Here is a 24,877-nt window from a genome sequence, read left to right on the forward strand (position 1 = left end):
GGAGTTGGTGATGGACAGGGAGGCCTGGTGTACTGCAGTTCATGGGGTCGCAAAGAGTCAGACTCGACTGAGCGACTGAACTGAACTGAACTGAACTGTGCTCAGTTGTGAACGTGTGTCCGACTCTTTGCAACTCCGTGGCCTGCAGCCCGCCAGAACCCCTGTCCATGGGATTCTCCAGGCAGGAATACTGGAGAATGGAGTAGCTGCCGTTTCCCCTCCAGAGGACCTTCCTGCCGCAGGGATCGAACCTGTGGCTTCTACTTGACAGGTGGTTTCTTTACCACTGAGCCACCAGGGAAGCCCCTTAAAATGTTTAAATGAGGCGTTATGTTTGAGTCTCCAAAAATTTATGAATTAGATATGATAGATGATAAATGACTCCTGTTTGATAGATCAGAGAACTGAGTTATTAGAGAGAACTTCAGTGAGAGTGTTAGTAATTGTTTTAGCTGCCATTTATTTCTATACATATCTACAGAAGAACTCTCCTTGCTTACTTAATGCAGGACCACAAAAATGTGCTGCTCACTGTTTACAATAGCCAGGACATGGAAGCAACCTAGATGTCCATCAACAGATGAATGGATAAGAAAGCTGTGGTACATATACACAATGGAATATTACTCAGCCATTAAAAAAATACTTTTGAATCGGTTCTATTGAGATGGATGAAACTGGAGCCCATTATACAGAGTGAAGTAAGCCAGAAAGAAAAACACCAATACAGTATACTAATGCATATATATGGAATTTGAAAGATGGTAACGATAACCCTATATGCGAGACAGAATAAGAGACACAGATGCATAGAACAGTCTTATGGACTCTGAGGGAGAAGGTGAGGGTGGGACGTTCTGGGACAATAGCATTGAAACATGTGTATTATCATATGTGAAACAGAACACCATTCCATGTTTGATGCATGAGACAAATGCTCAGGGCCGGGGCAATGGGATGACCCAGAGGGATGGGATGGGGAGGGAGGTGGGAGGGGGGTTCAGGATGGGGAACACATGTAAACCCATGGCTGGTTCATGTCAATGTATGGCAAAAACCACTACAATATTGTAAAGTAATTAGCCCCCAACTAAAATAAATAAATTTATTTAAAAAAAAAATGTGCTGCTCAAATCTCCAGGGAGCCCAAGATGGGGAGGTGGATGGGGTACGAACAGTCCTTACTGCAAGGTGGTGGCCTAACTGCTACAGTTTCCACCAGCAGTGACCTAGGAAGACATCCCAGTGGAGGGGGACGCCCTTGCAGGTGTACTGAGTTGGGTATTTGAAAGGCAGGGGGAAACGCCTACAGGCAGCAGAGCTAAGGTGAACTGATGACCCACAGAAGGCAAGTGAGAAGCTGAGAGCCATTAACAACAGGCTGAAGGCCGCGTGTAAGACCCAGAGGGGCTGCGGGGGAGCTTACAAAGAGGGCTTCATCTCCCACAGTGGGAGAGAACACAGCTGAGCGGGCTGTAGTCTAACGGAACCCACTGGGGTGCTCCTCCCAGGCAGGTCTGCTTGGGGAAACCTGGGAGCTTGAAACACCCAGTGGTGGTATCTACACATGAGCCCCTGGCGCTCTGCAGAGCAGTCTGGACTCAGGGAGCATCCAGAGGTGGCCCGTCCTTCTCCGGGAAGAGCTGGCAGACCCCGCATGCTGGAAGGTGCCTTCGGACCGTCCCTGGTCCCCCTTACCCGCCCCCCGGCCCGGGAGCTGCCCCTGCCTTCTTTCCTGGCTACCAGGTTGATAATTTCAGCATAACCCAGCTGAGGAGAGCCTGACAAGTGAGGAAGAAAACGACCCACCAAGAAGTGCAAGAATCCTTACTTAACAGGACAGACCAGCAGGAACCAGGTGAGTATCCCTGGCATTGGATCTTTGTGATTAGAAATAAGTCCAAAGAAATAAGAATCTGTGACTTGAAGGACCCTTCTTGGAATTTCATACCATTCAGGGACCCTAGGGTGAGACAAACTCACAGCGAGGATTGCCTTTAAAGGCCTGGGGAAAAAAAAAAGTTGCAGAACAGAATAAATGCCCAAGATGGCCTGGGAGAAGGAATAAAGATGCTAAGGGGCGTGAATGTGTTATCAACACTCCTGAGCTGGTCCCCAAAAAGGGGCCTCCTTCCTGACGTAGCTCCAACCAATAGAATGAGACCGAGTTGAGTGCAGGAGCAAAGGAAATCTTCTTTCTTGGGTGGGAGAGCCGAGAGGTGCAAGCTCACGCTCTGGAGCAGCCCTTCTCCCCAGGTGGGTGGGCGGGGCTGCTTTTAGGGCCTCCTGGGGGGCGGGACAGGGGCAAGGTTCTCGCTGGGCGGGGCAGCTGGGCTGCGGAGGCTGCAGAGCGCAGAGCTGGGTGCAGTCTCTGCACACGGCCCTAAACGGAGATGCGTCTGCACGCGGCCCTTAAACGGAGATGCCTCTGCACGCGGCCCTAAACGGAGATGCGTCTGCACGCGGCCCTTAAACGGAGATGCCTCTGCACGCGGCCCTAAACGGAGATGCGTCTGCACGCGGCCCTTAAACAGAGATGCGTCTGCACGCGGCCCTAAGCTGAGGTGTGAGAGTGGCCCATTTGCTCCAGGGACTCCGGTCTGACTGGTCAGCTTGCAATTCCTCTGCCCTCCAGACCCCGAGAGCCAGTGAAACGAGACTAAGCCCCGAGGATAGAAAAGGTTAGATTTTATTCCTCCGAGTATATTTTCATTTCCCGGGAATTGTTAACAGGCCTTGTCTGAGACAGACCGCGCTGGAATGGATATGTTTTGTGAGGCCAGAAAACCCGAGAGGAGAGAGGGTTTCGGGGGGATGACGCAGAGGGCATCCTGTTGGAGGGCCGTCGGAGCGCCCTGGCGAGAGGGTCCCCAGCACCTTCGGGGGCCGGGAGGGGGTGGGCGGTCCCGGCATCGCGCGGCTGAAATCCACGGGCGAGAGGGCTCGTGGGGGTGCTGGTGCTGAAGCAGCGTGGGCAGGCGGCAAGGGCACGGCGCCCGCGGTGTCAGCCAGGCCGGAGGGGCGGCCAGGAGGCGGTGGACGGCGGGAAGTTGTAGCGATAGCTGACCGGGCAGAGCACCCAGAGGCCAGACAGCCCCAGACCGCTCTCTGCGTGTGTGCTAAGTCCTTCCAGCCCTGTTCGACTCTTTGGGACCCCGTGCACTGTAGCCCCCCAGGCGCCTCTGTCCATGGGATTCTCCAGGCAAGAATATTGGAGTGGGTTGCTATGCCCTCCTCCAGGGGATCTTCCCAACCCAGGGATCGAACCCACCTCTCTTATGTCTCCTGCATTGGCAGGCGGGGTTCTTTACCACTAGCGCCACCTGGAAACATGTCCAAACCATTAAAAAAAAAAAATGACAAGAGAGGAAGAACACGAGGATCAGCACGGTCATCCCAATATCGTGTCCACTCTATGCTCAGTTCTTGGACCTGAGCGCGTCTGGGGATCTGGACTCATTGCCTGGAGCAGGTGCCGGGGTCCTCGGAGGACCGGCGCAGCCCCGTGACAAGTGTGTATGGTGACGCCCTTGTCCCTCCCTCGGAGGGCCGTTCCCTTGAGTGAGAGTGCCCTGGGCGGAGGCCAGCTCCCAGGGGTGTGAGGGTGTGTGGGATGCAGGGTCTGAGCTGACTTTCGGACTTGGATCTGAAGTGGCACTACTGGTCACGACCGTAGCGAGGACCAGCCAGCCAGCTGCAGTTGCCGCACTCCAGATCCGTCCCCGTCTTCCCCCTGGGGCTTCCGGGCTCCTTCCAGCCCTGACTAAGCCAGCCAGGGCAGGCCTACTCCTGAGAGGCGCGGGCTTCCTCTGAGAGGCCACTTGTGGGGTGAGGGTCCCCAGGCAGCCTGGCGGACTTTGCTTAGAACGGCAGAGCCGACAGACGCTTCCCCAGCCTGCCCGCCCGCTCGCCTTCCGTCCGGGGCACGGCTACCTTGTGGTCTCATGCTCCTCCCAGCCCTTCCTGGCTCCCTCTCCATCTCTTCTTACAAGTTTTCTCCCAAAATAAGTTGCTTGCATTTTTCAAAATGTGTATTTTAGTTTAATGCACAACATAAAATGTATCATTTCAAACACAAATTTTTAAGTTGTTGTAAAGTACATGTACATAAAATTCACCGTTTTTTAACCTATATAGAAGGGCACAGTGTTTTGTTCTTTTGTTTTGGCCACACAGCAAGGCTTGTGGGATCTTAGTTCCCTCACCTGGACGTAGCTGGTGAAAGGGCAGACTCCTAACCACTGGGCCGCCGGGGAATTCGCTACAAGTACAAATCTTAGAGAGGCCTGAAGTGCCTCACCTTGTGCAGCCCTCACTGCCCTTTATCTCCAGAACTTTCTTCGTCTTTCCGAGCCCCGGCTCCCCAGCCCCTGGGACCGCCATTCGACTTTCTGTGCCCGTGAATTTGACTGCTACACGTATCTCGTCAAAGTGGAATCAGACAGTATTTGTCCTTTCGTGGCTGTCTGACTTCACTTAACCAATAATGTCTTTAAGACTTGCCTGTGTTATAGCATCTGAAAGAATTTTCCTCCTTTTGTAACTTTCCTGGTGGCTCAGATGGTTAAAAAAAAAAATCTGCCTGCAATGCAGCAGACCCGGGTTTGATCCCTGGGTCGGGAAGATTCCCTGGAGAAGAGAATGGTAACCCACTCCAGTATCCTTGCCTGGACAATTCCATGCACAGAGGAGCCTGGTGGGCTACAGTCCATGGCGTCACAAAGAGTGGGACATGACTGAGTGACTAACGCTTTAAGGCTGACTAATACTCTGTTGTATGTATGCGCCACATTCATCTGTCGATGGATATTTGGGCTGCTTTTCGGCTAATGTAACTAACACTTCTATAAACATAGATGTACAAATATCTCTTTGAGAACTTGCTTTCGATGCTTTTGAGTTTATACCCAGAAGTGAAATTGCTGGATCACATGGTAATTCAATTTTAATTTTTTTAAGGAATCACTGTACTGTTTTCTACAGTGGCTGTGGCATCTTACATCTCCACCAGCAGTGCACAAGTGTTCTTAGTTTTTCCACATCTTAGCAATGCTTGTAATTTTTTATTTATTTTTATGTTATCCATGCTAGTGAGTGTGAAATGGTATGTCACTGTGGTCTTGCTTTGCTTTTCCATGATGATTAGTGATGCTGAGCATCTTTTCAGGGACTTACTGGCCACTTGCACATTTTCTTTGAAGAAATGTCCACTCAATGTACCCATTTTTAAATTGGAGAGTCTGTTCTTTGTTATTTGTGGGAACTCTTTAAATGCTGGGTATTAAGTTTCCAGAAGTCCCCGCCCCCACCCCCAGTGACTTATAATAATAATTTATTTCTCTCTCATGTGTTTTTAAAATTGAAATGTAGTTAACACACAATATAATGTTAGTTTCAGGTGTAGCACATGATTTGATGTTTGCATACATTATGAAATGGTCACCATAATAAGTCAAGTAACCATCTGTCCCTGTACAAAGTTATTACAGTGTTTTTGAGCATATTCCTTACACTGCACACTGATTACATCCCTGTGACTTATTTATTCTATAATTGGAGCTTTGTGCCTCTCAATCCCCTGCACCTTTTTCACCTCCCCACCCGTCCTTCTGGCACCTGCCCTTTTGTTCTCTATGAGAGAGTTTGTTTTCATTGTGCTTTGTTTGTTTGCTTTTAAGTTGCCATGCATACATGAGATCATGCAGTATTTTTCTTTCTCTTTCTGTCTTATTTCACTTACTGTAGTACCCTCTAGATCGATCCATGTTGTCGAAATGGCATGATTTCATTTTTTAATGACCGAGTTATATTCCATTGTATATAAATATATATAAACTTTAGGTATATATATATATATATATATATATATATATAAACTTTTATCCTTTCATCTGTTGACACAGGTTGCTTCCATATCTTGGTTATTGTGAATAATACTACAGTAAACACAGGGAAGCATATATCTTTTCACACTAGTGTTTTTGTTTTCTTTGGGTAAGTATCTAGAAGTAGAATTACAGATAATTCTATTTTTAATATTTTAAGAGACCTCTGTACTGTTTTCCATACTGTCTGCACCAAGTTACATTCCCACAAGCAGTGCATGAGGGTTCCCTTTTCCACATCCTCACCAACACTCGTTATTTCTTGTCTTTGTGATGATAGCCATTCTGGGAGGTGTGAGGTGATATCTTATTATGGTTTTGATTTGCATTTCTCTGATGATTAGTGATGTTGAGCGTCTTTTTCATGTGTCTGTTGGACATCTCATTTCTTGCATGTTTAACACCATCTTGGTTTCTGCTTCTTGAAGGACCTGTACTAGCACAATCATCATGTTTCTGTTAGAGTGAGGAATTGCAGGAGCTAGGTGACAGGTGGAGTCCTGACAAAGTCTGGCTCACCTTGGGTCAGGTTCACTGTGGAGACAGAGAATCTGAAGATCCAGCCAATAGTCCTTTCTCCAAACCCTGACTGTATCACCAGTATTAATATCCTTGGCAATTGGAGTAACCCTGACGTAAGCTTCTAAGCCTATGGAGTAAGAAAGAGCTGTTACAGTGTTGAAGGCCAAGTGGAAAACTCTGCAACAAATCCCTCTCCACCAAAACAGTTAGCCAAAAACATTATTGCATCTCAGGGTCATAGCAGAGGGTAGTGCCACCATTAACGGCCTAAAGAATGCTGGGGTAACTTTCCACATCATATCACCAATCTGGCCCCTGGAGAACCTGGAGAATGACAGTGGACTACTATGAACTTGACAAACCTCAGCTGTGCTGCTGGCCGGATGTGGTGTCAAGACTAGAACCGGAGAATCAGGTCTCAGGTAAATGATATGTGTCAACTGGATTGGTGAGTGCACTCCTCTTGATTCTGGATGGAAAAGAGCAGGGATGAAAAAACCTACAGCCTGTGGACCAAACCTGGTCAGCTGTCTGTTTTGTAAATGAAGTTTTATTGGAACACAGCCACATTTACTCATTTACATATTATTGCTTTCACACTTCAACAGCAGAGTCGAGTCGCTGCAACAGAGACTGTACGGCCTGCAAAACCTGTAATATTTACTGTCATGTTCCTTTAAAAATTTTTTACTTAGAAAAGAAGACCGGAATCAGTTTGAATTCACATCGGATGGACAAGTGATATTCATTTGCAATTTTGCATCAAGGTTCTGTTAACTCTTCCATCCTCCATCATAATATAGTCCAAAGAGATATGAACTGCCTGAACATCCATAGACATCATTATGACCCATTACATTGATTACATCATGCTGACTGGGTAGGTTGAGCAAGAGGTGGCCAGCACTCTGGAGTCCTTGCTAAGACACGTGCACTCCAAGAGGTAAAACTCAAATCATCTGCAGATTCAGGAACCTGCCTCTTCAGTGATGTTCTCAGGAGTCCAGCAGTCAGGAGGGTGTTGGGATACCCGCTCCTAAATAAGACACACATCGCCACATCTTGCATCTCCTACCACAGAACAGGAAGCACAATACTGGGCTCCGGAGGCAACACACATCCCATCCAAGAACCCCTGTCCAGGTGACGTGTCGGGTGACATGGAAGTCTGGTAGTTTTGAATGGGGCCCAGAGCATGAAGGGCTTCCCTGCTGGTTCAGACAGTAAAGAATCTGCCTGCAATGCTGGAGACCCAGGTTTGATCCCTGGGTCTGGAAGATCCCCTGGAGAAGGGAGTGGCAATACACTCCAGTATTCTTGCCTGGGGAATTCCATGGACAGAGGAGCCTGGCAGGCTACTGTTCATGGGATCACAAAGAGTCAAGCACAGCTGAGGGACTAACGCTTCCACAACAGGTCTAGGCTGCCACACAAGCAGCCCGATCCCTTGGGCCATACAACCCAGCAAACTGTATGGTGTTAGGGGTGTCAGTCGTGGGAAAAATGTCACAGGGTGCCAATGGCAAGCTCTGGGGAAGGAATCACAACAGAGCCTCTGGGATTCTGGAGTTCCAACAGTGGAGTCGGCATGATGGGCCCGTAAGTGAAATGATCGTGTTGACAGAGTGTGCCTATAGTATCAACCGGTCAGACCCCATTTAGAAGACTGACCTAGCTGCTTTGCCTCTGTCCAACCTGTGAGCAGCACACTCCGACAGGAGCTTCTGACCGCACCATCCAAGGAGACCCACCAGCCACCTGGTGGCTGGTCAGCCACTCTCAGCTCCTTCCGTGTGGGAAGGGTCAGGGGTTTATCCTCACAGGGATAGACGCCTGTGCTATGTATGAGCTTACCTTCCGGGCCTCCAGGCCTCAGCCATCCCCATAATCCAGGAGCCTACGAAAAGCCTGATCTGTTGCCATGGAATCCTAACCCAGGGACCCACTCCACACTGAAAGCGATGTGGGAATGGAGTCCTAACCAGAGACCCACTAGAATGGAAAGTGGAAGGTGAACTGGGAGCCACCAACTGTGCCCAGAGTCCAACCAGGAGCAGTAACGGGGGCTATCACTCTTCCCACTGTCCCCTCTCCTCAGGAAGAGAAGGCCCGGGAACCATGAAATAGCTGGCTATTCCCTGAATTGCTGGGAGCAATAAACTGTGAGGCGCGAGGGTGGTGGATTGTTGCAGTCACGGAAATGTGCTGCTTGGATCCTCCTGCAAAGAGCGTCCACGACTGACGGCCGCACACGCTGCTCCCTGCGTGCACGCCTGTGTTTGCACAGACACCTCATTTCCCACGAGTGTCTCCTGACTGATGGCTGAGCACAGAGGGGACGTGAAGGCAGGTCCACCCAGTAAGGCGAGGGGTCCCTCTGCCGATGACTTTGGCTCCAGGACAGTCTGTCCTCAGCCTGGCCTCCTGGAAGAGCTTCTCTTGGAACTGAGCTGCCGTTTGGCACTCTTCCGACCCATGCCTCCTTAGATCTCTCTCTCTCCTTCCATTGGGTCAAACCAGCCTCTCTCCCCTCCTCCAGTTAATCTCCTTCATGTCTAAGCCTGTCTTGGCAGCTGCTTCTAGAGGCAACCTGAACTAATACACTTACATGCTCACAAAACATCTTAAGGTTCATGTCATTTTGCCACAGCACAGAGGCAGATGAAGAGCTGAGCTTTAAAGAGATTAGAGGACTTGCCCAGTGTTACTCGTGACCAAACGCACCTTGGACTTCTTTCCAGCATTCCTAGTTGGCAAGTAAAAGAGAGGTCGTGTTGTAACAGGATAGACACACTGCATAATTGGGTTGTTTCAGGAAAATGGGATTCTTCTACCCCAAATATGTCAGCAACTAAGAGTCTTTTCAAGTGAGAGTTCTGGAATTGTTCCTTTTTGTGTCTTTCAACCCCTAGAGCTTATGATTTATCCTTGTAGATAGAGCGGTGTTTTTTTCTTTCTTTTTTTTGGTATTCCAAGAAAAGGGTTTGGTTGCATAGGTTAAAACCCTAGACCTTTTGGTTGCAGAGTGAAAGGGCAAGATAGAAATAGATTAGTAAGAGGTACAAACTACTATGTATAAAATGAGTGAGCTACAAGGATATATTGTACAGCACAGGGAATATAGCCAATATTTTATAATAACTACAAATGGAGTATAATCTATAAAAATTTTGAATCACTATGTTGTACACCTAAAACTAACAATGTTGTAAATCAAATATACCTCAATAAAAATTTTTTTAAAAAGAAGAAAAAAAACCCTAAAATGACCCAGAAAAAAGGAAGACTCCATTTGTAACATATTTCCGTGATCCAGTGACCTGGAACCAGCCAAGCTCTCGGGCCCTCTTCCTCTCCCTTACTTCTGGCGACGCAGGCTGGTCCTCTTGTTCTTCCTCCAACAGGCCGTGATTCAGAAGCTGCCTCTATCGTCCTCTAGGCTTGAAATGCTGTTACCCGAGACCTTCACAAGGCCAGCTGCACAAGCTAGGTCTCCGCTAACCCTGCTCTCTAGAAGGGACTTTCCCATCACATTTTCTGTTATTTTACACTGCTTTATTTTCTTCATCACAATTATTAATACTTGAATGGTTTTATGTATTTGTTTAATTATTGTAAGTAACCTCCTGTAGAATGTAGTATTTTGAAAGTAGGCAGTTTTCCCTCTTCACTTGTATATGTAGGTTTTTAATAAATATTTGTTGAATTAATTATTAATACAGAAAATATACACTTTGTCAAGAAAGATGTAGAAAATCTAAAAAGCTGAAAGAAATTCTGGGGCTAAAAATTCAATAACTGAAATGAAAAAATTCACTAGAAGGATTCAAAAGCAGGTTTGCACAGGCAGAAGAATCTGCAAACTTGACAATAGGACTATGGAAATTATTGAGTCTGAGGAACAGAAAGAAAAATGATTGGTGAACAGAGCCTAAAGCACCTGTGTGCTGCCATCAGACGGACCAACATGTGCGCTGTGGGAGTCCCAGAAGGAGAAGAGAGACTATTTAAAGAAATAAGGGCAGAAAACTTCCCAAATGTGATGAAATACATGAATATAAATGCTTAAGAAACTTAATGAATTCCAAGTGGAATGAACTCAGAGACCCACCACCAAGACACATTATAAACAAACTCTGTTGAAAGACAAAGAATTTTGGAAACAGTGAGACAGAAACAATTTGTCACCCATAAAGGATCTTCAATGATCATCAATTAATTTCTCACCAGACTTTGGAGGTCAAAAAGCTGTAGGTTGATACATTCAAAGTATTATGAAGAGAAAAAATAAACTGTCAACCAAGAGTCCTATATCTGTAAAAACTGTTCCCCAAAGAATGCATTTGAATCAGTTCTAATGAGATGGATGAAACTGGAGCCTATTATACAGAGTGAAGTAAGTCAGAAAGAAAAACACCAGTACAGTATATTAATGCATATATATGGAATTTAGAAAGATGGTAACGATGACCCTATATGCGAGACAGCAAAAGAAACACAGATATAAAGAACAGACTTTTGGACTCTGTGTGGGAAGGCGAGGGTGGGATGATTTGAGAGAACAGCATTGAAACATGTATATTATCATATGTGAAATGGATCGCCAGTCCAGGTTTGATGGATGAGACAGGGTGCTCAGGGCTGGTGCACTGGGATGACCCTGAGGGATGGGATGGGGAGGGAGGTGGGAGGGGGGCTTAGGATGGGGAACACATGTACACTCATGACTGATTCATGTCAATGTAAGGCAAAAACCACTACAATATTGTAAAGTAATTAGCCTCCAATTAAAATAAATAAATTAATTTAAAAAAATAACTCTCCTCCAAAAGTGAGAAAGAAGTTAAAACATTCCCAGATAAACAAAAACTGAGAATGTGCATAGTGCACAAAAGGAAATGATGAAAGAATTCAAACAGCTCACTGCGAAAAAATCAACTAAACACAAAAGAAAACTAATGCAGAAAATAAGAGACCAAAAAAAAAAACTGTAAGCCATGGAGAAACTAAGTAGCAAAATGACAAGAGTTCTCTCTTTATCACTAATTATTTTAAATATAGGTGGATTAAGCTACAATCAAGAGAGAACTTGGCAGAATGGATTAAAAAAGTGATCTGATTATATATTATCCAGAGGAAATTCGCTTTAAATCCAAAGACACAAATAGATTGAAAGTGAAAAGACTGAAAAAGATATTCCATGCAAATAGAAACCCAAGGAGAACAGGGATATAATACCAATATCAGGCAAAACAGACTCTAATTAGAAATGTTTATAAGAAATAAGGGATATTATAAATTAATCATACATTAATTATATATTAATAAATGTTCAATATAAGATAAACAGTTGCAAACATCTTCATACCTAAGATCATGTTGTTCAGAGAGAATACTAAAAAATGCCTTTAATATATAAATAAAGCAGCACCATGTCTTCTTATAGTAGACAGTACCTAATGTTATTGGGGCTTCCTTGGTGGCTCATGGTAAAGAATCCGCTTGCAGTGCAGAAGTGCAAGAGACACAGGTTTGATCCTTGGGTAAAGAAGATCTCCTGGAGATGGAAATAGCAACTCACTCCAATATTCTCGCCTGGGAAATGCCATGGGCAGAGGAGCCTGGTGGGCTACAGTCCACAGGGTGGCAAAAGAGACACAACATAGTGATAACAGCACCCCTAATAAAATATCATCACAATATACAAAACAAAAATGGACAGATTGAAGGGAGAAATAGAACTACAGCAGTAGTTGGAGACATAATGCTCCACCCTAGATAAAAAAAAATAGAAAATAGTAAGGAAACAGAGGACTTACCACAATAAACCATTAGATCTAATAGACTTTATACTCTACTCAATGACAGCAGAATACACATTCTTGTCAAGTGTACGTGGGTCTATTTTCCATCATAGACCATATGTTCAGTTCAGTTCAGTCGCTCAGTCGTGTCCGACTCTTTGCGACCCCATGAATTGCAGCACGCCAGGCCTCTCTGTCCATCACCAACTCCCGGAGTCTACCCAAACCCATGTTCATCGAGTCGGTGATGCCATCCAACCATCTCATCCTCTGTCCACTTCTCCTCCCGCCCCCAATCCTACCCAGCATTAGGGTCTTTTCCAATGAGTCAACCCTTCACATGAGGTGGCCAAAGTATTGGAGTTTCAGCTTCAACATCAGACCTTCCAATGAACACCCAGGATTGATCTCTTTTAGGATGGATTGATTGGATCTCCTTGCAGTCCAAGGGACTCTCAAGAGTCTTCTCCAACACCACAGCTCAAAAGCATCAATTCTGCGGCACTCAGCTTTCTTCACCGTCCAAATCTCACATCCATACGTGACTACTGGAAAAACCATAGCCTTGACTAGACGGACTTTTGTTGGCAAAGTAATGTCTCTGCTTTTAAATATGCTATCTAGGTTGGCCATAACCTTCCTTCCAAGGAGTAAGCGTCTTTTAATTTCATGGCTGCAGTCACCATCAGCAGTGATTCTGGAGCCGCAAAAAATAAAGTCTGACACTGTTTCCACTGTTTCCCCATCTATTTCCCATGGAGTGATGGGACCAGATGCCATGATCTTAGTTTTCTGAACGTTGAGCTTGAAGCCAACTTTTTCACTCTCCTCCTTCACCTTCATCAAGAGGCTCTTTAGTTCTTCTTCACTTTCTGCCATAGGGGTGGTGTCATCATATGTTAGATCACAAATTAGGTCTTTTGACATTTAAAAGATAGGTATCAAAAAGATCAAAGTAACTTTTTTGTTTTGCTACAACAAGATGAAATTAGAAATCAGTAACAGAAAGAAAGCAGGGAAATTCACAGAATTGTGGAAACTAAACAACATAGGGCAAAACATATGATCCAGCTGTTTCATTTCTGAGTATTTATCCAAAGAAAAAAATACCAGTATCTTGAAACGGTGTCTGCACCCCGATGTTCATTGCATCATTATTTGTAATAACTAAGACTTGAAAACAACCTATGTCCACTGATGAATGAATGGATAAAGAAGATGTTTTATGGACATATGTACACACACAAGCACATGTATACACACATATTGATACTATGGAATAATATTGTGTCCAACTCTTTGTGACCCCATGGACTACAGTCCATGGAATTCTCCAGGCCAGAACACTGGAGTGGATAGCCTTTCCTTTCTCCAGGGGATCTTCCCAAATCAGGGTTTGAACCCAGGTTTCCCACATTGCAGGTGGATTCTTTACCAGCTGAGCCACAAGGGAAGCCCAAGAATTCTGGAGTGGGTAGCCTATCCCTTCTCCAGGGGATCTTCCCAACCCAGGAATCGAACCAGAGTCTCCCACATTGCAGGTGGATTCTTTATCAACTGAGCTATCAGGGAAGCTCATGTAATAATATTCAGGCATAAAAAAGAAGAAAATCCTGCCATCTGCAACAGTGTGTATGAACCTTGAAAGCATTATGCTAAGTAAACTATGTCAGACAGAGAAAGACAAATACTGTATGATCTTACTTATGTGTGGAATCTAAAAAGCAAGCAAACAAGCTAGCTGATCTTATACTGATAGATGCAGAAAACATACTGGTAGTTGCCAGAGATGGGGTTAGGAGTCTGATGAAATGGATGATAGTGGTCAGAAAGTACAAACCTTCACTTATAAGATAAATTATTCTTGGGAATGTAATGTACAGCATGCTGACTGTAGTTAATAATGCTATGTTGTATCTTTGAAAATTGTTAAGAGTAGATCTTAAAAGTTCTCTTTACAAGAAAAAAATGTATAACAATTTGTGGTGATGGATGTTAACTAAACTTATTTTGGTAATCATGTTGCAGTATATATAGAAATTATTGTTTTATATCTAAAAGCAGTACAGTGTTACATGTAAATTATGTCTCAATTTTTAAAAATGTTCCCTCCCCTTTTGGTGGGGGAACTTCCTATGAAAAGGAATTAATATATGTCACATTTTAATTAAAAAATACTTATATTGAGCCCGTTAGTTTCCCTTAATAACCTGAAAAACTGGCCTTTGATCCAACCTCTGGAACAAATCCATTTGTATATTCCATCCCCAACTAGGTATGTGTGTGCATGTCAAAAACAAACAAATTTTTTATCCCAAGCTAACCAATACTTGCTATATTCTACAAAATATAGAAAAATTCAATAGAAAATTCAAATAAATATGTACAGCAATTGTTATATGGCTTCACAGGTGTCTCAGTGATAAAGAATCTGCCTGCTAATGCAGGAGACATGGGTTTGATCCCTGGGTCAGAAAGATTCCCCTGGAGAAGGAAATGGCAACCCACTCCAGTACGCTTGCCTGGGAAACCCCATGGACAGAGGAGTCTGGTGGGCTATATAGTCCATGGGGTTGCAAAGAGTTGAACATGACTTAGTGACTAAACAACAACACTTGTTATATATTAACTTGTAGTACAGTGGTTCAGAAGTTAAAAATATGTTTACTAAATTTCATTAAGTTAAAGTCCACATTTTTAAATAGCCCATCCACCTCATATAAATTTAGGAAACTGAATATTCAAAGGTATCTAAAGTGTTAGGAATCTTCTGGCTGAATCTTCAATTTGATTCAATTAACAATTAATAGTCTAGTTCAAAGAAACCAATGACAGGAATATTTAGCTAGATTTAATAACTATCTTAATATCAACTACTTAAAAATATAGAGCCACATTTTATATGTTTGTCTAAATGTTACATAAATGTTTATATAAAAATACTTATAATTTGCAAATAAAAATAGAATAACAAAAAATTCATAATCACCTAATGAAGTCGTTTTTTTCTTACAAGTTTTTATTTTCGCTGTTTGTGTGGAGTTTTTAGTGTTGGTCTCAGAATTATTTCAGTACAAGCCAACAATACATAGGTTGGTTTCTTGAGTTTAAAGAAGTGATGATAAATGCATTGAGAAACAAGCAGTGAGAAAATGTAGCAGAATTGTTAGGAATAAAGCTCCATGAACTAGACCTCACATGTGTGCAGATAATTTAGGAGAAAAAAAATAGGAGCTGTAATGTTAATATGGCCTGGATTTCAAGAGATTAACTAACTATTCCACTTTCTGAAAGTGCAAAAAATAGAGAAAAACTTCAGAAAAAATTAATCCTCTGATATACGAGATAAATGAAAAATACAGCCTAAATCATAGATGTTTTATCAGTGGAAGAAATGTGATTAGAGAGAGAAAGACTATACATTAGTACATCCTTTCTCAGCCTTTGATTGACATACTAGATACTCATTACAGGCATATTTTTACATCTCCTGTGCCATCTGATTTTGTTTTCTATTTAAATTTCCACTGAATCCATTCTCTGGTGATAAATGTGAAAATTTTTGTGATTTTAATGAATGCTAATTTTATTGTTGTACTTTTCGTTGAGTTTCTATGACTGAAACATTACTAAACTGCTCTCTTATGCCACGCTCTCAGTGATTGTATTCTGAAAAGATTGAACCCTAGATCTGTATAAAACACTCCGTCCCAGAGCAGCAGAATACACACTGGTTTCGGGAGCACATGGAACATTCTTCAGGACGGATCACATGCCAGGCCACAAAGCAAGTCTGAATACCTTGAAAGAGGTTGAGAAAAATAAGAGGCTTAATCCTTAGGTATGTGAGCTTTTCTATGGGAGCCTTTTTAGGCATGTGTGTTTCACCGATGGATTTGACTGAGACTTCAAAAATATGATGGTATTACGTTAATTTTTCCCATTACAGTTTTGTGTTTTAATGCTGGATACTTGATCCCTCCTCTGGAAATTTTTAGCCCCCTTTCCTATAAAGACTCATAGTTGACTTGAATTGGGGTTTGTAATAAGTACAAGGTATGGATACTACTCTTTTCTCAGTCTTGCTATAGGGTGAGTTCTGTGAGCTAATCTTTCTCAAGCTTCCTCTAAATACTCTCTGGTTTCTAGAGCTAAAGACTAATGAAGAACCTAATAGATGCTTTCAAGTATTGTAGTATTTTCAGATGTGAAAGATTTTAGGAGAATATGTGGAGATGAGAGGAGTAGGCTTAGAACAGTGAAACAACCACTGGAACAAATGTTTAGGTCTGTAAAGAAAAGGGTTGGCATTTGGAGTTTTACAGACTGCCTCTGGGAGGCAGTAAGGGGCAGAGATTAAGAGATGGCTTCCCATGGACTTCAAATCAATGACAGCCATTGCTGTCCCTGTGATGTGTGCCTTGGTTTATCCGGTGAAATAGGTATAATAGTAATGCCTCCCCCAGAGGGCTTTTGTAAGGATTAAATGAGATGCTTCCTGCCAGGCACTGTCAATTGTGTCTGGTACAGAGTAAACGTTCCATTTAAGTTAGCTTTGTTACTAAGGAATGGCTGTCTGCTTTTGTAGCCTCCCCATCACTAGAGGAAATTAAGCCGAGGTACGATAATAAGTTGGCAGGAGTTTTATAGATAAGAGTTAGACATTGGAGAGCATCTTTAACCCCTGAGGTTTTCTGTTTCTGTCACTTTGTTTCCAGTGAATATCAAGGCGTCTTTCATATATGACAATGGCGGTATTAGTCTGTATATCATGCTTTTTCCTGGTAGTACAATTCCAATGGTACAATCTCCTGTAGGCAATCTATGACCACAGAGTAGGGCAAAGAATATCACTGCTTCAGTCCAGTCTCTAGGCTGACCCCATGGGGCAAACCTCCTGCAGATGTCAGAGACCTCAACAGATAGACTATGAATTCAATTCAGGGAAAACAGTAAGGAATAATTCTTTTGATAATTTGAATCTTTCTTATTTGATGGCAGAAATTAAAAAGGGTCATAACATTGATTGTTCATAAGACCTAAATGAAAAAATGGACACTGTAATATATTGTTAGTGGGAGTATAAATTGCAAACATTTTTCAAAAGAAAGCTAGCAATGTCTGTTATATTCTAAAATACATATTCTCTTTAACATACGAATTCCATTTTTGAATAGCTCTTCTGTAGAAATAGACACATCATTTTTTAAGGCCACATTAAAGAATCTTTACTTTGGCATTGCTTATGGTGGCTGAAAAATGGATCCAGTCTCATTGTCTATCAACAGGGCTATAGTTTGGTGTAGTACATTTTTGCCTTGGAATATTATGTGACTGTTTAAAAGAATGACTTAGATTTCTATGGACTTGAGATGTCTATGATGTATTAGATGAGGAAAGCAAGTTCCAGCATACAGTATTCCCTAATATTTGGAACAGCAAACAAACAAAAAATTCCAAGTGCCCTTTGAATGTCTTTACATGTAAGAGGAGAGGTGAGGATAGACTGATGCCATTGACCACCTCGGGCCTGAGGCTAAGAGGGAATCAGTGTTTTCTATATATGTTGATGCATGTTTTACACATTTCTTATGGAATGAGAGAAACTAAAAGGAAAGTGGTTTAATTAATGAAGAACTTAATAATTACAAAAACATACCTACTTTTGGCACAATGAAAATTTCTTGAGAAAAATACTCCTACGCTGCCTTCCTACCCTGTTTTGTAAAATTTTTTATTCTTCTTTCCCCTTTCACTTTCTTCCTTGTCCTTTTCTATCCTCTGCTCCTTCCAACAAAACAAAAGTATTCTGTGAAAATGGGGACATACTTACAAGTCAAGTATTTTACCAGACCGGAAGTATACAAAAAAGCAACTTGTTATTTTTTCCTTCTTATCTCAAACGCTAAGTCTTTACTGAAAAATTTCTTTTGAAGCAGAAGAATAGAGTCCCTCACTCTCCACCCTCTAATAGAGAAGTTCTGCCACCTAGAGTGAAATGGAATTTCCTGAGGTCATGTTCAGAGAGAATACCAAAAAAATCACACATATATATATATATATATATATAAAAACCAGCAGCATGTCATCTTTTGGTAGGCAATAGTGCCAAGTGCTATAAAAGAAAAGTCAAATCCTTTGACTTTATGTGGACAAGGACAAAAAAAAAAAAAGAATAAAATACATTCGTTAAAGGGACCAAGCCAAATGTTTTCTCATGTAGTGACAATTAGCTTTATTAAACACTTATGCAGATAAACCTTTTGAAATTTTTGTTCCTAAAATGGTATATATTTAAAGTTTTTAATGAATTATGTGAGCTATGCGGTTGAATAAATTTCCATCTTTATTTCTGAGGGAGTTGAGCTTTGGCTGACCTCTTTGTTAGAATTGCTATCATTTTACAGTAATTTTCTTCTCATTTTTGTCCTTTCCTATTACCTTAAAATTTTTCTTGCTGAACATTTGAAACAAATACAAACGTGCACAGAGAAAGTGTAATGAATCTCCATGTGCCCGTCATCCAGCTTCCGTACTTGTGCACCCATGGCCACCATTATTTCACTTATAGAACATCTGCTCCTTCAACCATATTATTTTGTAATAAATGACAAATACCATAAATATTTTAGCTCTCAAGTCTATAAAGGATATGAACTCCTCCAAATATAACCACAATACTATTTTTACATCTAAAAGAAGAAGGATATTTTCTTAATAAATATGGTATTACTGAATTTCTAATTGTCTCTTAAATGGTATATTTTCTTTTCTTACAGTTTTTCATCTATAGGTCTTCCTCAGTGTATTTTTTTCCCTTTGACAAGTATTTGTGGAAGAAACAGGGTTGTTTGCACTCCTTATGAATTGGAAATTGGACCTAAAGAATTGATCAGATATAGATGAGACTTTTTTTCTTGCCAAGGCACCTTAAGAGACTGTTGTGTTCTATTAGGGGGCACAAATGATTGATTGTCTCTTTTTTGTGATGTTGGTAGCTGTTAATGCTTAATACCTGGCTCCATTAATTTATTGTTGCTGTTGGTTAGTTGCTGGCATGTGTGACTCTTGCAACCCCATGGATGGTAGCCCGCCAGGCTCCTCTGTCCATGAGGTTTCCCAGGCAAGAATATTGGAATGGGTTGTCATTTCCTTCTCCAGGGATCTTCCTGATCCCATGTCTGCTGCTTGGCAGGTGGGTCAAACCCCATGTTTGCTGTTTGGCATGCGAATTCCTTATTACTGAGCCTCCAGGAAAGCCCCCATTAATTTATTTGAAGCTGCAAAATAGTGATAATCTGATCAAGGCATTCCTTTACTTATTTGCTGAGGTGTTTCTAGAAATAGAAAATTCTTCTCTTCTGTCATTTCAGCTACCATGTTACAGTTCATACAGAGAAAGCAGAAAAAATGTTTATTCTTTTACTTACAAGTTTTCACAATAATAAATTTGTTCCCTAATGTTATCCAAGAGTAACCAATTAGGTTTAGGGATTTTGTTTGTTTAGTTATCACTTCAAACACATGGGATTAAACATATTTGCTATGTTTGAAGGCATTATAGCTGTTAATCTTATTGACACTTTCCATGCCAGTGTCCTAAATGGCCTGAGTCCTCCTGACGTGACATCAGTTGTTGACAATTTCTTTGCCATTTGCGTTTTGGGGTGACAAGGTGTTCCACACTTCCAGATTGTCACCAGTGCAGTGGACTGGCATGAACGCCTACACTCTAAGGAGACAGCAGGTGTCTCTGCGGGCTCAGTAGCGGCCCAGGATCCACAGTTGTCACCACTCTGGGGCCGGCAGTACAGGTGTCCCACTGTCCTGCCAGGTGAAACTAAACTACTTCTGTGTTCCCTGGTTGTCAGCAGACGAAAAGGATCCACCACATCCAGAGCTGCGTACATGTGCCAGTGGTGTCAGCTTGTCCCAGGAAAAAAAGACACATCTGTAGCAGTTGCTATAATTGGAGCCACAAATTAATGAAGACTTTTATGTATGATATAAAATATTTAAATGTAATAGAAAGTTTAGACAGATAAAGTTTTTATTTCTTGATTGTCTATTTTTCTCTGATATATGTGTTCATTAATTTGTACTTTTCAGAGTAAATCGCATTTGATACAAATTAATAGTAATTTAACACATAGAAAATAAACACAATCAAGGTTACTTTTATGCTCCTGTGTGACTCTGAAAGACTATCATGAATGGCTGTGTGTGTGACGGCTTCCCTTGTGGCTCAGCTGGTAAAGAATCCACCTGCGATGCAGGAGACCTGGGTTTGATCCCTGGGATGGGAAGACCCCCTGGAGAAGGGAAAGGCTACCCCCTCTAGTATTCTGGCCTGGAGAATTCCATGGACTGTATAGTCCATAGGGTTGCAAAGAGTATGAATGGCTGTGTATAAAAATGTAATTCTCATAATATGTAAATTATCTTTTTTGCTTTTATTTATTTTCTGATTTATTTTTTAACATGTAATTAAAGAGTTAAAGTTACATCAAACAGATAATGAAATTTAATTATCAGTTAAAAAAAACTGTAGTTTTAGGGCAGAGGTCATTTGTTTACATGTTCAATAACAAAAATCTGGTTGTTATTTATCTAGAACTTTAACATAAAGCAATTTCTTACAACAAAATGGGTCCCCCCCGTGGAAGATGAATCTAGTCATTTACCTGTATTGCTTTCATGGGGTGCACTTGAATCTGCTAATATTTTGTGACCTCACGTTACTGCTGTGCTTTGTTAGGACTTCTTACTAGATACTTGGATTATTGAATAATAAATAATCTTTCATTTTTTCCATTTCTAATTCCCTTGTTTTCCATTGCAACCTCTGGGTCATAAACGTGCAAATTTAATATGCAAATTATATTCACTTACAAATATATTCACAGCAGCTTTAGGTGAAAACACAACTGTCTTTCAGCTAATGCCAAAATGTAAATCATGCCGCTTATAAAATGAGTGTTCATAATTTTTCTTAGAAAAAGTATGTGTGAGCTGAGAGACTGACTGATCTGTCTTGAACTTGTGACATTTGTGAACAGAAAGGATATGGGTTGAAAATCTGGATTAATCAAACATTATGTGTAGAAACTCACAGATTCAGTGACTCTCCGGATAGACACAATATTGAAAGTGAAAGTGAAAGTCGCTTAGTCCTGTGTGATTCTTTGTGATCCCATGGACTATATATATAGTCCGTGTAATTCTCCAGGCCAGAATACTGGAGTTGGTAGCCGTTCCCTTCTCCAAGGAATCTTCCCAACCCCGGGTCAAACCCAGGTCTCCCGCATTGCAGGCAGATTCCTTAGCATCTGAGCCACCAGAGAAGCCCAAGAATAGTGGAGTGGGTAGCCTATTCCTTCTCCAGGGAATCTTCCCGAGTCAGGAATTGAACTGGGACCTCTTGCATTGCAGGCAGATTCTTTACCAGCTGAGCTACCAGGGAAGCCCCAGACACAATATTGAGTTATTGCAAAGATTCAAGTAATGACTAAACAAAGGTACTATCAATAATATCCATCATGGCTGTAGTAATTTAACAAATATTTATTGAACACTTACTACGTGCTGAACTGTGGTAGTGCTAGGGATTCAAAGATGAGAAAGTCATGAACTCTGTTCCTAAACAGCTTATTCATTTACTTAGAGAGAGAAACATCTAATAAATACTCAGAATTCGATGTACAGCAATAGTGATATTACAGTGTTTATGGCTGTTAGAGGAGAGACTGACAGATTTGCAAGGAGAAGTTGGTAAAGGCTCCATAGAGGATGTGGATTTGAGCAAAAGAGTTTCAGAAAAACATCTACTTCTGCTTCACTGACTGTGCTGAAGCCTTTGACCATGTGGATCACAACAAACTGGAAAATTCTTAGAGAGGTGGGAATACCAGACCACCTTACCTGTCTCCTGAGAAAACTGTGTGTGAGTCAAGAAGCAATAGTTAGAACTAGACATGGAAAATCTGACTGGCTCAAAATTGGTAAAGGAGTACATCAAGGCTGTATATTGTCACCCTGTTTATTTAACTTATCATCATGCAAAATACTTGGCTGGATGAATAGCAAGTTGCAATCAAGATCGCTGGAAGAAATATCAATAACCTCAGATACGCAGATGATACCACTTTAATGGTAGAAAGCAAAAAGGAACTAAAGAGCCTCTTGATGAGGGTGAAAGAGGAGAGTGAAAAAGCTGGCTTAAAACTGAACATTAAAAAAAGCTAAGGTCACCACAGCCAGACCCATCACTTTATGAGAAATAGAAGGGGAAAAAATAGAAGCAGTGACAGATTTGCTTTTCTTGGGTTCCAAGATCACTGCGGACAGTAACTACAGTCATGAAATTAAAAGAGGCTTGCTCGTCCAAAGGAAAAAGAAAGAAGTGTTAGTTGCTCAGTTGTGTCTGACTCTTTGTGACTCCATGGACTGTAGCCTGCCAGGCTCCTCTGTCCATGGAATTTTCCAGGCAAGACTACAGAGGAGGGTTTCCATTTCCTTCTCCAGGGGATCTTCCTGACCTGGGGATCAAACCCTGGTCTCCTGCATTGTAGGCAGATTCTTTACCATCTGAGCCACCAGGAAAGCCCTCAGAAGGAAAGCTATGACAAATCTAGACAGTGTATTAAAAAGCAAAGACATCGCTTTTCTGACAAAGGTCCATGTAGCCAAAGCTATGGTTTTTCCAGTAGTCGTGTGCAGATGTGAGAGTTGGATCATAAAGAAAGCTGAGCGCCGAAGAATTGATGCTTTTGAATTTTGGTGCTGGAGAAGACTCTTGAGAGTCCCTTGGACAGCAAAGAGATCAAACTAGTCAATTCTAAAGGAAATAAACCCTGAATATTCATTAGAAGGACTGAAACTTCACTATTTGAGCCACCTGATGTGAAGAGCCGACTCATTGAATAAAACCCTGATGCTGGGAAAGATTGAGGGCAGGAGGAGAAGGGGATGACAGAGGATGAGATGATTGGATGGCATCGTCGACTCATTGGACATGAATCTGAGCAAAGTCAAGGAGATAGTGGAGGACAGGGAAGCCTGGTGTGCTGCAGTCTGTGGGGTCACAAAGAGCCGGACACGACTTAGTAACATAACAGCAACAGAATATGTTCCACGTCGGTGTTTGGAATGCTGTTTATGTCAGGTGTGAGCGAGAGAATATGATGACTGGGAATCTTAGCACGAGTCTGGAAAGGGGATTCAGGAAGGGGAGAGGGGTGGGATCAAGACTCCAGCAGGGTGGGCAGGAGACCTGTAGGGCTTTGTATGTGTAGCAGCCGTGCTCAGTCTGTCTTTGAGAAAAAGGCAATTCAGGTAAAAGCTGTAGCGCCTTCAGGAGGCAGCCTCGCCGTTGGACCGAGACCATGCTCTCCCCGGGGAGTCTCTTGCTAGTAGCTGAGCACTAAATGGTTAGAGGCCAGTTCTGCCCACCCAGGGCTCCTCTAACAAAGCAGTGTCCCTAAGCTCCCCATTGGTTTGGCCAAGGATTTGTCAGATGTGCGTCCTGGTGTGAGGTTCTCCTGCCAAATTTTGTTTCCTCTCCCTCATCCCTTTCACAGGTGTCAGGTCAGCATCACGGTCTGAAACCTTTCCCTACCCAGTTCAGCAGCCTCCTCTTTTTATTTTTCATTAAGAGCCAATAGACCATTGTCTCTCCTGACATCATGTCAGCCCCTGCTTCCAGGAGGACCCAACAGACACAGGAACATCGGTGGTTTGTAAAATCAGAAGGATAGCGTAGTGTTAGTTGCTCATTCGTGTCCGACTCTTTGCGACCCCACGGACTCCTCTGTCCATGGGATTCTCCAGGCAGAATACTGGAGTGGGTTGAACCAATGCCCTCCTCCAGGGGATCTTCCTGACCTAGGGATCAAACCCCATCTGCTGCATTGCAGGCAGACTTTTTACCATTTGAGCTACAGAGAAGATCTTAGAAGCTTAGAAAGGTACTCCTTTTATATGTATATTTAAACATTTACTAAGTGAATCTGATAAAACTCCTATAAAATGTAAGAAATTAATTGTATGCAAATGTTAAATGAGAATTTTTTTCAGAATTAATGCTATACTTCTAATCTGCTTCACATTGCTTAGTTTCTTTTAATGAAAGAGAGTTTATGCATTTTCAGCTTTTTCACTGTCGTTTCACAAAGACCATCGGCTACTGTTTTCTTCATTTTTTTTTTTCGTGATTCTTATTAATTAGTTTTTGTTTCTTTGGTGGTGCTGTGTCTTTGTTGCTGCATTTCTCTAGCTGCGGTGAGCGGGGTCCACTCCTTGTGTGGAGCAGAGGCTGAGGGCACTCGTGGGCCCAGTATTTGCCACTCGCGGGCTCTGGAGGGCAGACTCAGTTGTTGTGGTGCCTGGGCTTAGTTGCCCTGCAGCATGTGGGATCTTCCTGGACCAGGGATCAAACCTGCATCCCCTGCATTGAAAGGCAAATTCTTAACCACTGACCCACCAAGAAAGTTCTTTTCATATTATTTTTTAACAGAACATGCTTGATATCATTAATGATGTCTTCAATTGCACAGGAGATTCACATGCATCTGCTTTTGCATGAGATTGTAATACTGAAATAAAAGTTGTGGAGATTTTAGGTTTCTGTTCTGCTATGCTTTAGAATTCATGACCCCCGCATCTCCA

The 24,877-nt window shown here is 42.4% G+C and overlaps 1 long non-coding RNA gene across 2 annotated transcripts in view; it reads left to right on the forward strand.

Moving 5' to 3' along the window:
• Positions 1-2,535: 2,535 nt before the first annotated feature.
• Positions 2,536-24,877, forward strand: part of LOC145507852 (uncharacterized) — an 80,150-nt gene continuing 57,808 nt past the window's right edge. For both annotated transcript variants that reach the window (XR_014055183.1, XR_014055184.1), the window contains exon 1: positions 2,536-2,681. This is a non-coding gene — a long non-coding RNA (uncharacterized LOC145507852). The remainder of the gene's footprint in view (positions 2,682-24,877) is intronic.

The sequence above is a fragment of the Giraffa tippelskirchi genome, chromosome 5 (genome assembly GCF_054371585.1).
Source record: "Giraffa tippelskirchi isolate mGirTip1 chromosome 5, T2T-mGirTip1v1.2.pri, whole genome shotgun sequence".
Taxonomy (NCBI): domain Eukaryota; kingdom Metazoa; phylum Chordata; class Mammalia; order Artiodactyla; family Giraffidae; genus Giraffa; species Giraffa tippelskirchi.